The 12,386-nt window shown below is 39.6% G+C and overlaps 1 protein-coding gene across 1 annotated transcript in view; it reads right to left on the reverse strand.

Annotated features, from left to right (window-relative positions):
• Positions 1 to 12,386, reverse strand: part of TERB2 (telomere repeat binding bouquet formation protein 2) — a 39,303-nt gene that overhangs the window by 21,030 nt on the left and 5,887 nt on the right. The gene's annotated exons all lie outside the window — the stretch shown is intronic.

The following is a 12,386-nucleotide window of genomic DNA, read 5'->3' on the forward strand; positions in this document are numbered from 1 at the left end:
ATTTCCCATGAAGCGATGGGACCAGATGCCATGATCTTCGTTTTCTGAATATTGAGCTTTAAGCCAACTTTTTTACTCTCCTCTTTCACTTTCATCAAGAGGCTTTTTAGCTCCTCTTCACTTTCTGCCATAAGGGTGGTGTCATCTGCATATCTGAGGTTATTGATATTTCTCCCAGCAATCTTGATTCCAGCTTGTGTTTCTTCCAGTCCAGCATTTCTCATGATGTACTCTGCATATCAGTTAAAAAGCAGAGTGACAATATACAGCCTTGACGTACTCTTTTTCATATTTGGAACCAGTCTGCTGTTCCATGTCCAGTTCTAACTGTTGCTTCCTGACCTGCATATAGGTTTCTCAAGAGGCAGGTCAGGTGGTCTGGTACTCCCATCACTTTTAGAATTTTCCACAGTTTATTGTGATCCACACAGTCAAAGCCTTTGGCACAGTCAACAAAGCAGAAATAGATGTTTTTCTGGTACTCTCTTGCCTTTTTCCATGATCCAGCGGATGTTGGCAATTTGATCTCTGGTTCCTCTGCCTTTTCTAAAACCAGCTTGAACATCTCGAAGTTCACAGTTCATGTATTGCTGAAGCCTGGCTTGCAGATTTTGAGCATTACTTTACTAGCATGTGAGATGAGTGCAATTGTGCAGTAGTTTGAGCATTCTTTGGCATTGCCTTTCTTTGGGATTAGAATGAAAACTGACCTTTTCCAGTCCTGCGGCCACTGCCCAGTTTTCCAAATGTGCTGGCATATTCAGTGCAGCACTTTCACAGCATCGACTTTCAGGATTTGAAAGAGCTCAACTGGAATTCCATCACCTCCACTAGCTTTCTTTGTAGTGATGCTTTCTAAGGCCCACTTGACTTCTTCACATTCCAGGATGTCTGGCTCTAGGTGAGTGATCACACCATTGTGATTATCTTGGTAGTGAAGCTCTTTTTTGTACAGTTCTTCTGTGTATTCTTGGCCCCTCTTCTTAATATCTTCTGCTTCTGTTAGGTCCATACCATTTCTGTCCTTTATCGAGCCATCTTTACATGAAATGTTCCCTTGGTATCTCTAATTTTCTTGAAGAGATCCCTAGTCTTTCCCATTCTATTGTTTTCCTCTATTTCTTTGCATTGATTGCTGAGGAAGGCTTTCTTATCTCTTCTTGCTATTCTTTGGAACTCTGCATTCAGATGGTTATATCTTTCCTTTTCTCCTTTGCTTTATGATTCTCTTCTTTTCACAGCTATTTGTAAGGCCTCCGCAGATGCCATTTAGCTTTTTTGCATTTCTTTTACTGACAGAATGTGATCCACTGGAGAAAAGAATAGCAAAACACTTCAGTATTCTTGCCTTGAGAACCCCATGAACAGTATGAAAAGGCAAAATGATAGGTCACTTAAAGATGAACTCCCTGGGTGGGTAGGTGCCCAATATGCTACTGGAGATCAGTGGAGAAATAACTCCAGAAAGAATGAAGGGATGGAGCCAAAGCAAAATCAATATCCAGTTGTGGATGTGACTGGTGATAAAAGCAAGGTCCGATGCTATAAAGAGCAATATTGCATAGGAACCTGGAATGTTAGGTCCATGAATCAAGACAAATTGGAAGTGGTCAAACAAGAGATGGCAAGGGTGAATGTCAACATTCTAAGAATCAGTGAACTAAAATGGACTGGAATGGGTGGATTTAACTCAGATGACCATTATATCTACTACTGCAGGCAGGAATCCCTTAGCATAAATGGAGTAGCCATCATGGTCATCAAAAGAGTCTGAAATGCAGTACTTGGAAGCAACCTCAGAAAAGACAGAATGATCTCTGTTCATTTCCAAGGCAAACCATTCAGTATCACAGTAATCCAAGTCTATGCCCCAACCAGTAATGCTGAACAAGCTGAAGTTGAATGGTTCTATGAAGACCTACAAGACCTTGTAAAACTAACACCCAAAAAAGATGTCCTTTTCATTATAGGGGACTGGAATGCAGAAGTAGGAAGTCAAGATACACCTGGGGTACCTGGCAAATTTGGCCTTCGAATACAGAATGAAGCAGGGCAAAGAGTTTTGCCAAGAGAACGCACTGGTCATAGCAAACACCCTCTTCCAACAACACGAGAAGACCCTACACATGGACATCACCAGATGGTCAACACCAAAATCAGACTGATTATATTCTTTGCAGCCAAAGATGGAGAAGCTCTATACAGTCAGAAAAACAAGACCAGGAGCTGACTGTGGCTCAGATCAGGAATTCCTTATTGCCAAATTCAGAGTTAAATTGAAGACAGTAGGGAAAACCACTAGACCACTCAGATATGACCTAAATCAAACCACTTATGATTATACAGTGGAAGGGAGAAATAGATTTAAGGGACTAGATCTGATAGATAGAGTGTCTGATGAACTATGGACAGAGATTTGTGACATTGTACAGGAGACAGGGATCAAGACCATCCCCAAGGAGAAGAAAAGCAAAAAAGCAAAATGGCTTTCTGGGGAGGCCTTACAAATAGCTGTGAAAAGAAGAGGTAGAAGATAGAATGGTAGAAATAAATGAAACAGAGAGGAAAAAAGAAAAAAATATTAGAAGAAATGAGGACAACCTCAGAGACCTCTGGGACAATGTTAAATGCCCCAACATTCAAATCATAGGAGTCCCAGAAGAAGACAAAATGAAAGACCATGAGAAAATACTTGAGGAGATAATAGTTGAAAACTTCCCTAAAATGGGGAAGGAAATAGCCACCCAAGTCCAAGAAACCCAGAGAGTCTCAAACAGGATAAACCCAAGGCAAAACACCCAAAGACACATATTAATCAAATTAACAAAGATCAAACACAAAGAACAAATATTAAAAGCAGCAAGGGAAAACCAACAAATAACACACAAGGGGATTCCCATAAGGATAACAGTTGATTTTTCAATAGGAACTCCAGGCCAGAAGGAATGGCAAGACATACTTAAAGTGATGAAAGAAAATAACCTACAGCCCAGATTACTGTACCCAGCAAGGATCTCACTCAAATATGAAGGAGAAATCAAAAGCTTTACAGACAAGCAAAAGCTGAGAGAATTTAGCACCATCAAACCAGCTCTCCAACAAATGCTAAAGGATTTCTCTAGACAGGAAATACAGAAAGGGTGTATAAACTCAAACCCAAAACAATAAAGTAAATGGCAATGGGATCTTACTTATCAATAATTACCCTAAATGTAAATGGGTTGAATGCCCCAACCAAAAGACAAAGACTGGCTGAAAGGATACAAAAACAAGACCCCTATATATGTTGTCTAGAAGAGACCCACCTCAAAACAAGGGACACATACAGACTGAAAGTGAAGGGCTGGAAAAAGATATTCCATGCAAATAGAGACCAAAAGAAAACAGGAGTAGCAATACTCATATCAGATAAAATAGACTTTAAAACAAAGGCTGTAAAAACAGACAAAGATGGATGCTACATAATGATCAAAGGATCAATCCAAGAAGAAGATATAACAATTAAAGATATATATGCACCCAACATAGGAGCACCCCAATATGTAAGACAAATGCTAACAAGTATGAAAGGGGAAATTAACAATAACACAATAATAGTGAGAGACTTTAATACCCCACTCACACCTATGGATAGATCAACTAAACAGAAAATTAACAAGGAAACACAAACTTTAAATGATACAATAGACCAGTTAGACCTAATTGATATCTATAGGACATTTCACCCCAAAACAACAAATTTCACCTTTTTCTCAAGCATACACAGAACCTTCTCCAGGATAGATCACATCCTGGGCCATAAATCTAGCCTTGGTAAATTCAAGAAAAATGAAATCACTCCAATCACCTTTTCTGACGACAATGCAGTAAGATAATATGTCAATTACAAGAGAAAAACTATTAAAAATTCCAACGTATGGAGGCTGAACAACACGCTGCTGAATAACCAACAAATCACAGAAGAAATCAAAATATGCATAGAAATGAAAACACAACAACCCAAAACCTATGGGACACTGTAAAAGCAGTGCTAAGGGGAAGGTTCATAGCAATACAGGCTTACCTCAAGAAACAAGAAAAAAGTCAAATAACCTAACTCTATACCTAAAGCAACTTGAAGAGGAAGAAATGAAGAACCCCAGGGTTAGTAGAAGGAAAGAAATCTTAAACATTAGGGCAGAAATAAATGCAAAAGAAACAAAAGAGACCATAGCAAAATTCAACAAAGGCAAAAGCTGGTTCTTTGAGAGGATAAATAAAATTGACAGACCACTAGCCAGACTCATCAAGAAACAAAGGGAGAAAAATCAAATCAACAAAATTAGAAATGAAAATGGAGAGATCACAACAGACAACACAGAAATACAAAGGATCATAAGAGACTATTATCAGCAACTATATGCCAATAAAATGGACAACTTGGAAGAAATGGACAAATTCTTAGAAAAGTACAACTTTCCAAAACTGAACCAGGAAGAAATAGAAAATCTTAACAGACTCATCACAAGCACATAAATTGAAACTGTAATCAGAAATCTTCCAACAAACAAAAGCCCAGGACCAGATGGCTTCACAGCTGAAGTCTACCAAAAATTTAGAGAAAAGCTAACAACTATCCTACTCAAACTTTTCCAGAAAATTGCAGAGGAAGGTAAACTTCCAAACTCATTCTATGAGGCCACCATCACCCTAATACCAAAACCTGACAAAGACGCCAAAAAAAAAGAAAACTACAGGCCAATATCACTGATGAACATAGATGAAAAAATCCTTAATAAAATTCTAGCAAACAGAATCCAACAACATATTAAAAAGATCATACATCACGACCAAGTGGGCTTTATCCCAGGGATGCAAAGATTCTTCAATATCCACAAATCAATCAACATAATACACCACATTAACAAATTGAAAGATAAAAAGCATATGATTATCTCAATAGATGCAGAGAAACCCTTTGATAAAATTCAACATCTACTTATGATAAAAGACCTTTTAGAAAGCAGGAATAGAAGGAACATACCTCAACATAATAAAAGCTATATATGATAAACCCACAGCAAACATTATCCTCAATGGTGAAAAACTGAAAGCATTTCCCCTAAAGTCAGAAACAAGACAAGGGTGCCCACTCTCACCACTACTATTCAACATAGTTTTGGAAGTTTTGGCCACAGCAATCAGAGCAGAAAAAGAAATAAAAGGAATCCAGATTGGAAAAGAAGAGGTAAAACTCTCACTGTCTGCAGATGACATGATCCTCTACATAGAAAATCCTAAAGACTCCATCAGAAAATTACTAGAGCTAATCAGTGAATATAGTAAAGTTGCAGGATATAAAATCAATACACAGAAATCCCTTGCATTCCTATACACTAACAATTAGAAAACAGAAAGAGAAACTAAGGAAACAATTCCATTCACCATTGCAATGAAAAGAATAAAATACTTAGGAATATATCTACCTAAAGAAACAAAAGACTTATACATTGAAAAGTATAAAACACTGCTGAAAGAAATCAAAGATGACACAAATAGAGGGAGAAATATACCATGTCCATGGATCAGATCAATATAGTGAAAATGAGTATGCTACCCAAAGCAATCTATAGATTCAATGCAATCCCTATCAAGCTACCAAGAGTATTTTTCAGAGAACTAGAACAAATAATTTCACAATTTGTATGGAAATACGAAAAAACACAAATAGCCAAAGCAGTCTTGAGAAAGAAGAATGGGACTGGAAGAATCAACCTGCCTGACTTCAGGCTCTACTACAAAGCCACAGTCATGAAGACAGTATGGTACTGGCACAAAGACAGAAATATAGATCAATGGAACAAAATAGAAAGCCCAGAGATAAATCCATGCACCTACGGACACCTTATCTTCAACAAAGGAGGCAAGAATATACAATGGAGAAAAGACAATCTCTTTAACAAGTGGTGCTGGGAAAGCTGTTCACCACTTGTAAAAGAATGAAACTAGAACACTTTCTAACACCATACACAAAAATAAACTCAAAATGGATTAAAGATCTAAACTTAAGACCAGAAACTATTAAACTCCTAGAGGAGAACATAGGCAAAACACTCTCCAACATAAACCACAGCAGGATCCTCTATGACCCAGCTCCCAGAATATTGGAAATAAAAGCAAAAATAAACAAATGGGACCTAATTAAATTTAAAAGCTTCTGCACAACAAAGGAAACTATAAGCAAGGTGAAAAGACAGCCTTCAGAATGGGAGAAAATAATAGCAAATGAAGCAACAGACAAAGAATTACTCTCAAAAATACACAAGCAACTCCTGCAGCTCAATTCCAGAAAAATAAATGACCCAATCAAAAAGTGGGCCAAAGAACTAGACAGACATTTCTCCAAAGAAGACATAGAGATGGCTAACAAACACATGAAAAGATGCTCAACATCACTCATTATCAGAGAAACGGAAATCAAAACCACAATGAGGTACCAATTCACACCAGTCAGAATGGCTGCGATCCAAAAGTCTGCAAGCATAAATGCTGGAGAGGGTGTGGAGAAAAGGGAACCCTCTTACACTGTTGGTGGGAATGCAAACTAGTACAGCCACTATGGAGAACAGAGTGGAGATCCCTTAAAAAACTGGAAACAGAACTGCCATACGACCCAGCAATCCCACTGCTGGGCATACACACCAAGGAAACCAGAATTGAAAGAGACACATGTACCCCAACGTTCATCACAGCACTTTATAATAGCCAGGACATGGAGGCAACCTAGATGTCCATCAGCAGACGAATGGATAAGAAAACTGTGGTACATATACACGATGGAATATTACTCAGTCATTAAAAAGAATACATTTCAATCAGTTCTAATGAGGTGGATAAAACAAGCCTATTATACAGAGTGAAGTAAGCCAGAAAGAAAAACACCAATACAGTATACTAATGCATATATATGGAATTTAGAAAGATGGTAACAACAACCTGTATGCGAGACAGCAAAAGAGACACAGATGTCTAGAACAGTCTTTTGGACTCTGTGGGAGAGGGCGAGGGCAGGATGATATGGGAGAATGGCATTGAAACATGTAAATTATCATATGTGAAACGAATCACCAGTCCAGGTTCAATGCATGATACAGGGTGTTCAGGGCTGGTTCAGGGGACGAACCAGAGGGATGGGATGGGGAGGGAGGTGGGAGGGGGGTTCAGGATGGGGAACACATGTACACCCATGGCAGACTCATGTCAATGTATGGCAAAACCAATACAATATTGTAAAGAAAATAAATAAATAAAACTGAAAAAAATAAAATAAAAAATTTCCTTTTCCCATTCTTCTCTTACAAGGACGCTTGGGATAACTATTCCCTCCTTTACTAATTCCTTAATATCTTCATGGTCTCACCTTTTCAATTTCATTTTTCTTCCTAACCTTACCAGTTTCTTATCTCAAAAAGCATAACAAGTTCAAAGGAGTTCTATGAATAGAGATTCAGTTCAGTTCAGTTCAGTCACTCAGTCATGTCCAACCCCATGAACTGCAGCACACCAGGCCTCTCTCTCCATCACCAACTCTCACAGTCTAGCCAAACCCATGTCCATCAAGTTGGTAATGCCATCCAACCATTTCATCCTCTGTCGTGTCCATCTTCTCCTGCCCTCAATCTTTCCCAGCATCAGGGTCTTTTCAAATGAGTCAGCTCTTTGCATCAGGGGGCCAAAGTACTGGAGCTTCAGCTTCAGCATCAGTCCTTCCAATGAACATTCAGGACTGATTTCCTTTAGGATGGACTGGTTGGATCTCCTTGCAGTCCAAGGGACTCTCAAGAGTCTTCTCCAACATCACAGTTCAAAAGCATCAGTTCTTCAGTGTTCAGTTTTCTTTATAGTCCAGCTCTCACATCCATACATGACTACTGGAAAAACCACAGCCTTGACTAGACGGACCTTTGTTGGCAAAGTAATGTCTCTGCTTTTTAATACAAAGATCTAGAACATGGATATTCAAACTTAAGTGGTGGATTATCTATAAGTCACAGGACCATGAGGCAATAGTTCACTAAAATTAATACACAACTTTGTGCTAAATCAGGTAACAATGTATATCAAATTAAGGAAAACCATATAGGAGGTACAAAAGGAACAAGAAAAAATTATGGGAAAAAAAAACTTGCAGGTAAAAAAACTACACTATATAAATTAAACTCACTAATTTTTATATTGAAGAAAGATCATTTTATTTCAGCAGCTAAATCCCATACTTTCAATAGTTAATACTTCCTATGAACATCTAGAAGCCACTGAAGTGGAAAATATAGTATTGGGACTAGATAATGAATAAGCCTGAAACAAGGGTTCATCTCACAGATTAGCCCTAACACAACACCAAGTCCATGTTTGTTTGTCTTCTAAAATATAACTTTAATTTCTTAAGCCAAAGTAGCCACATTATAAACAATGTGTAAAAGAAAGAGGGAAATCCTCTTTCTAATCCTCCAATCCTAATAACATTACTAATATTTAGTTTATTTCCTTATTATTATTATATATATTAAAAATAATATCACAGTAATCAAAAAAATCCTGTTTCTTTTCTGTAAGGCTAGGCTAGCATAATATGGTTAAATGCACGGGTTCTGGAATTAGACTGACCCAGTTAAAATCCTGCTTCTCCCCATTTAATAAAAGTTTGTGTGACTTTGGGGAAATAACTTCATCTACCTACACTTGTGTTCCCTCCCTGTTGTTTGACCTGAGGCCAGTCTATGGTGGAGGTGATGAGGATAACAGTGACCTCTTTCAGAAGGGTCGTGCATGCACCACCGCACTCAGTGCCCCCGACCCTACCGCACGCCACCACTGACCCATGCCTCCACCAGAGATGCCACGACACTCACAGGCAAGTCTGGGTCAGTCTCTTGTGGGGTCACTGCTCCTTTCTCCTGGGTCCTAGTGTGTGCTCAAAGTTTTGTTTGTGCCCTCCAAGAGTCTGTTTCCCAGTCCTGTGTAAGTTCTGGCCATTCTGTGGTGGGGTTAATGGTGACCTCCTCCAAGAGGGCTTAGCCATACCCAAGGAGGGAACACAGTCGTGCCCATCAGAACAGGACCCAGTTTCCCCCTCAGTCAGTCTCTCCCATTAGGAAGCTCCCATAAGCCCCTTATCCTTATCCATCAGAGGGCAGACAGAATGAAAACCACAATCACAGAAAACTAATCAAACTGATCATATGGACCAAAGCCCTGTCTAACTCATTAAAAGTATAAGCCATGCTGTGTAGGGCCACCCTATACGGATGGGTCATGGTGGAGAGTTCTGAAAAAATGTGGTCCACTGGAGAAGGGAATGGCAAACCACTTCAGTACTCTTGCCTCATGAACCCCAGGAACAGTATGAAAAGGCAAAAAGATAGGACACTGAAAGATGAACTCCCCAGGTCGGTAGGTGCCCAATAGGCTACTGAAGAACAGTGGAGAAATAACTCCAGAAAGAATGAAGAGACAGAGCCAAAGCAAAAACAACACCCAGTTGTGAATGTGACTAGTGATGGAAGTAAAGTCCGATGCTGTAAAGAACAATATTGCATAGGAACCTGGAATGTTAGGTCCATGAATCAAGGTAAATTGGAAGTGGTCAAACAGGAGATGGTAAGAGTGAATACTGACATTCTAGGAATCAGCGAACTAAAATGGACTGGAATGGGTGAATTCAACTCAGATGACCATTATATCTACTACTGTGGGCAAGAATCCCTTAGAAGAAATGGAGTAGCCATCCTAGCCAATGAAAGAGTCCAAAATGCAGTACTTGGATGCAATCTCCAAAACGACAGAATGATCTCTGTTCATTTCCAAGGCAAACCATTCAATATCACAGTAATCCAAGTCTATGCCCCAACCACTAATGCTGAAGAAGCTGAAGTGGAATGGTTCTATGCAGACCTATAAGACCTTCAGAACGAATACCCAAAAAAGATGTCCTTTTCATTTCAGGAATGCAAAAGTAGAAAATCAAGAGATACCTGGAGTATCAGGCAAGTTTGGTCTTGGAGTACAAAATGAAGCAGGGCAAAGGCTAAAAGAGTTGTGCAAAGACAACGTACTTGCCATAGCAAACACCCTCTTCCAACAACACAAGAGAAGACTCTACACATGGACATCACCAGATGGTCAACACCAAAATCAGATTGATTATATTCTTTGCACGTGAAAATGGAGAAGCTCTACATAGTCAGCAAAAACAAGACCAGAAGCTGAATGTTGCTCAGACCATGAATTCAAAATTGCAAAATTCAGACCTAAATGAAAGAAAGCAGGGAAAACCACTAGACCATTCAGGTATGACCTAAATCTTATACAGTGGAAGTGACAAACAGATTCAAGGGATTAGATGTGAGAGACAGAGTGCCTGAAGAACGATGAACAGAGGTTCATGACATTGCACATGAGGCAGCGATCAAGATCATCCCCAAGAAAAAGAACTGCAAAAAGGCAAAATGGTTGTCTAAGGAAGCAAAAGGAAAGGGGGAAAAGGAAAGATATACCCATTTGAATGCAGAATTCCAAAGAATAGCAAGGAGAGATAAGAAAGCCTTCCTTAGTGATAAATGATAAATTAGAGGAAAAGAATAGAATGGAAAAGACTAGAGATTTCTTCAAGAAAATTAGAGATCCCAAGGGAACATTTCATGCAAAGAAGGGCACAATAAAGGACAGAAATGGTATGGCCCTAACAAAAGCAGAAGATATTAAGAAGAGGTGGCACCAATACACAGAAGAAGTATATAAAAAAGATCTTAACGACCCAGATAACCATGATGGTGTGATCACTCACCTAGAGCCAGACATCCTGGAATGTGAAGTCAAGTGAGCCTTAGGAAACATCACTATAAGCAAAGCCAGTGGAGGTGATGGAATTCCAGTTGCGTTATTTCAAATCCTAAAAGATGATGCTGTGAAAGTGCTGCACTCAGTGAGTGAGTGAGTGAAAGTCGCTCAGTCATGTCCGACTCTTTGAGACTCCATGGACTGTCCCTGGAATTCTCCAGGCCAGAATACTGGAGTGGGTAGCCTTTCCCTTCTCCAGGGGATCTTCCTAACCAGGGATCGAACCCAGGTCTCCCGCATTGCAGGTGGGTTCTTTACCAGCTGAGCCACAAGGGAAGCCCAAGAACACTGGAATGGGTAGCCTATCCCTTCTCCAGAGGATCTTCCAAGCCCAAGAATCGAACCGGGGTCTCCTGCATTGCAGGTGGATTCTTTTAAAACTGAGCTATGAGGGCTCAATATGCCAGCAAATATGGAAAACTCAGCAGTGGCCACAGGACTGGAAAAGGTCACTTTTCATTCCAATCCCAAAGAAAGGCAATGCCAAAGAATGCTCAAACTATCACACAACTGCACTCATCTCACATGCTAGCAAAGTAATGCTCAAAATTCTCCAAGTCAGGCTTCAACAGTACATGAACCATGAACTTCCAGATGTTCAAGCTGGATTTAGAAAAGGCAGAGGAACCAGAGTTCAAATTGCCAACATCCGCTGGATCATCGAAAAAGCAAGAGAGTTCCAGAAAAACATCTGCTTTATTGACTACACCAAAGCCTTTGACTGTGTGGATCACAAAAAACTGTGGAAAATTCTTCAAGAGACGGGAATACCAGACCACCTGACCTGCCTCCTGAAAGATGTATCTGCAGGTCAAGAAGTAACAGCTAGAACCAGACATGAAACAACAGACTGGTTCCAAATTGGAAATGTACGTTAAGGCTGAATATTGTCACTCTGTTTAGTTAACTTATAGAGTATATCATGAGGAATGCCAGGCTGGAGGAAGCACAAGCTGGAATCAAGATTGCCAGAAGAAATATCAGTAAGCTCAGATATACAGTTGACACCACCCTTATGGCAGAAAAGTGAAGAACTAAAGTCTCTTGATGAAAGTGAAAGAGGAGAGTGAAAATGTTGACTTAAAACTCAACATTCAGAAAACTAAGATCACGGCATCCAGTCCCATCCTTCATGGCAAATAGATGGGGAAACAATGGAAACAGTGACAGACTTTATTTTCAGGGGCTCCAAAATCACTGCAGATGGCGACTGCAGCCATGAAATTAAAAGATTCTTGCTCCTTGGAAGAAAAGCTATGACCAACCTAGACAGCATATTAAAAAGCAGAGACATTACTTTGCCGACAAAAGTTTGTCTAGTCAAAGCTATGGTTTTCCAGTAGCCATGTATGGATGTGAGAGCTGGACTATAAAGAAAGCTGAATGCCGGAGAATTGATGCTTTTGAACTGTGGTGTTGGAGAAGACTCTTGAAAGTCCCTGGGAATACAAGGAGATCCAGCCAGTCCATCCTAAAGGAAATCAGTCCTGAATATTCATTGGAAGGAC

Source organism: Capricornis sumatraensis, chromosome 2 (genome assembly GCF_032405125.1).
Source record: "Capricornis sumatraensis isolate serow.1 chromosome 2, serow.2, whole genome shotgun sequence".
Classification (NCBI taxonomy): Eukaryota; Metazoa; Chordata; class Mammalia; order Artiodactyla; family Bovidae; genus Capricornis; species Capricornis sumatraensis.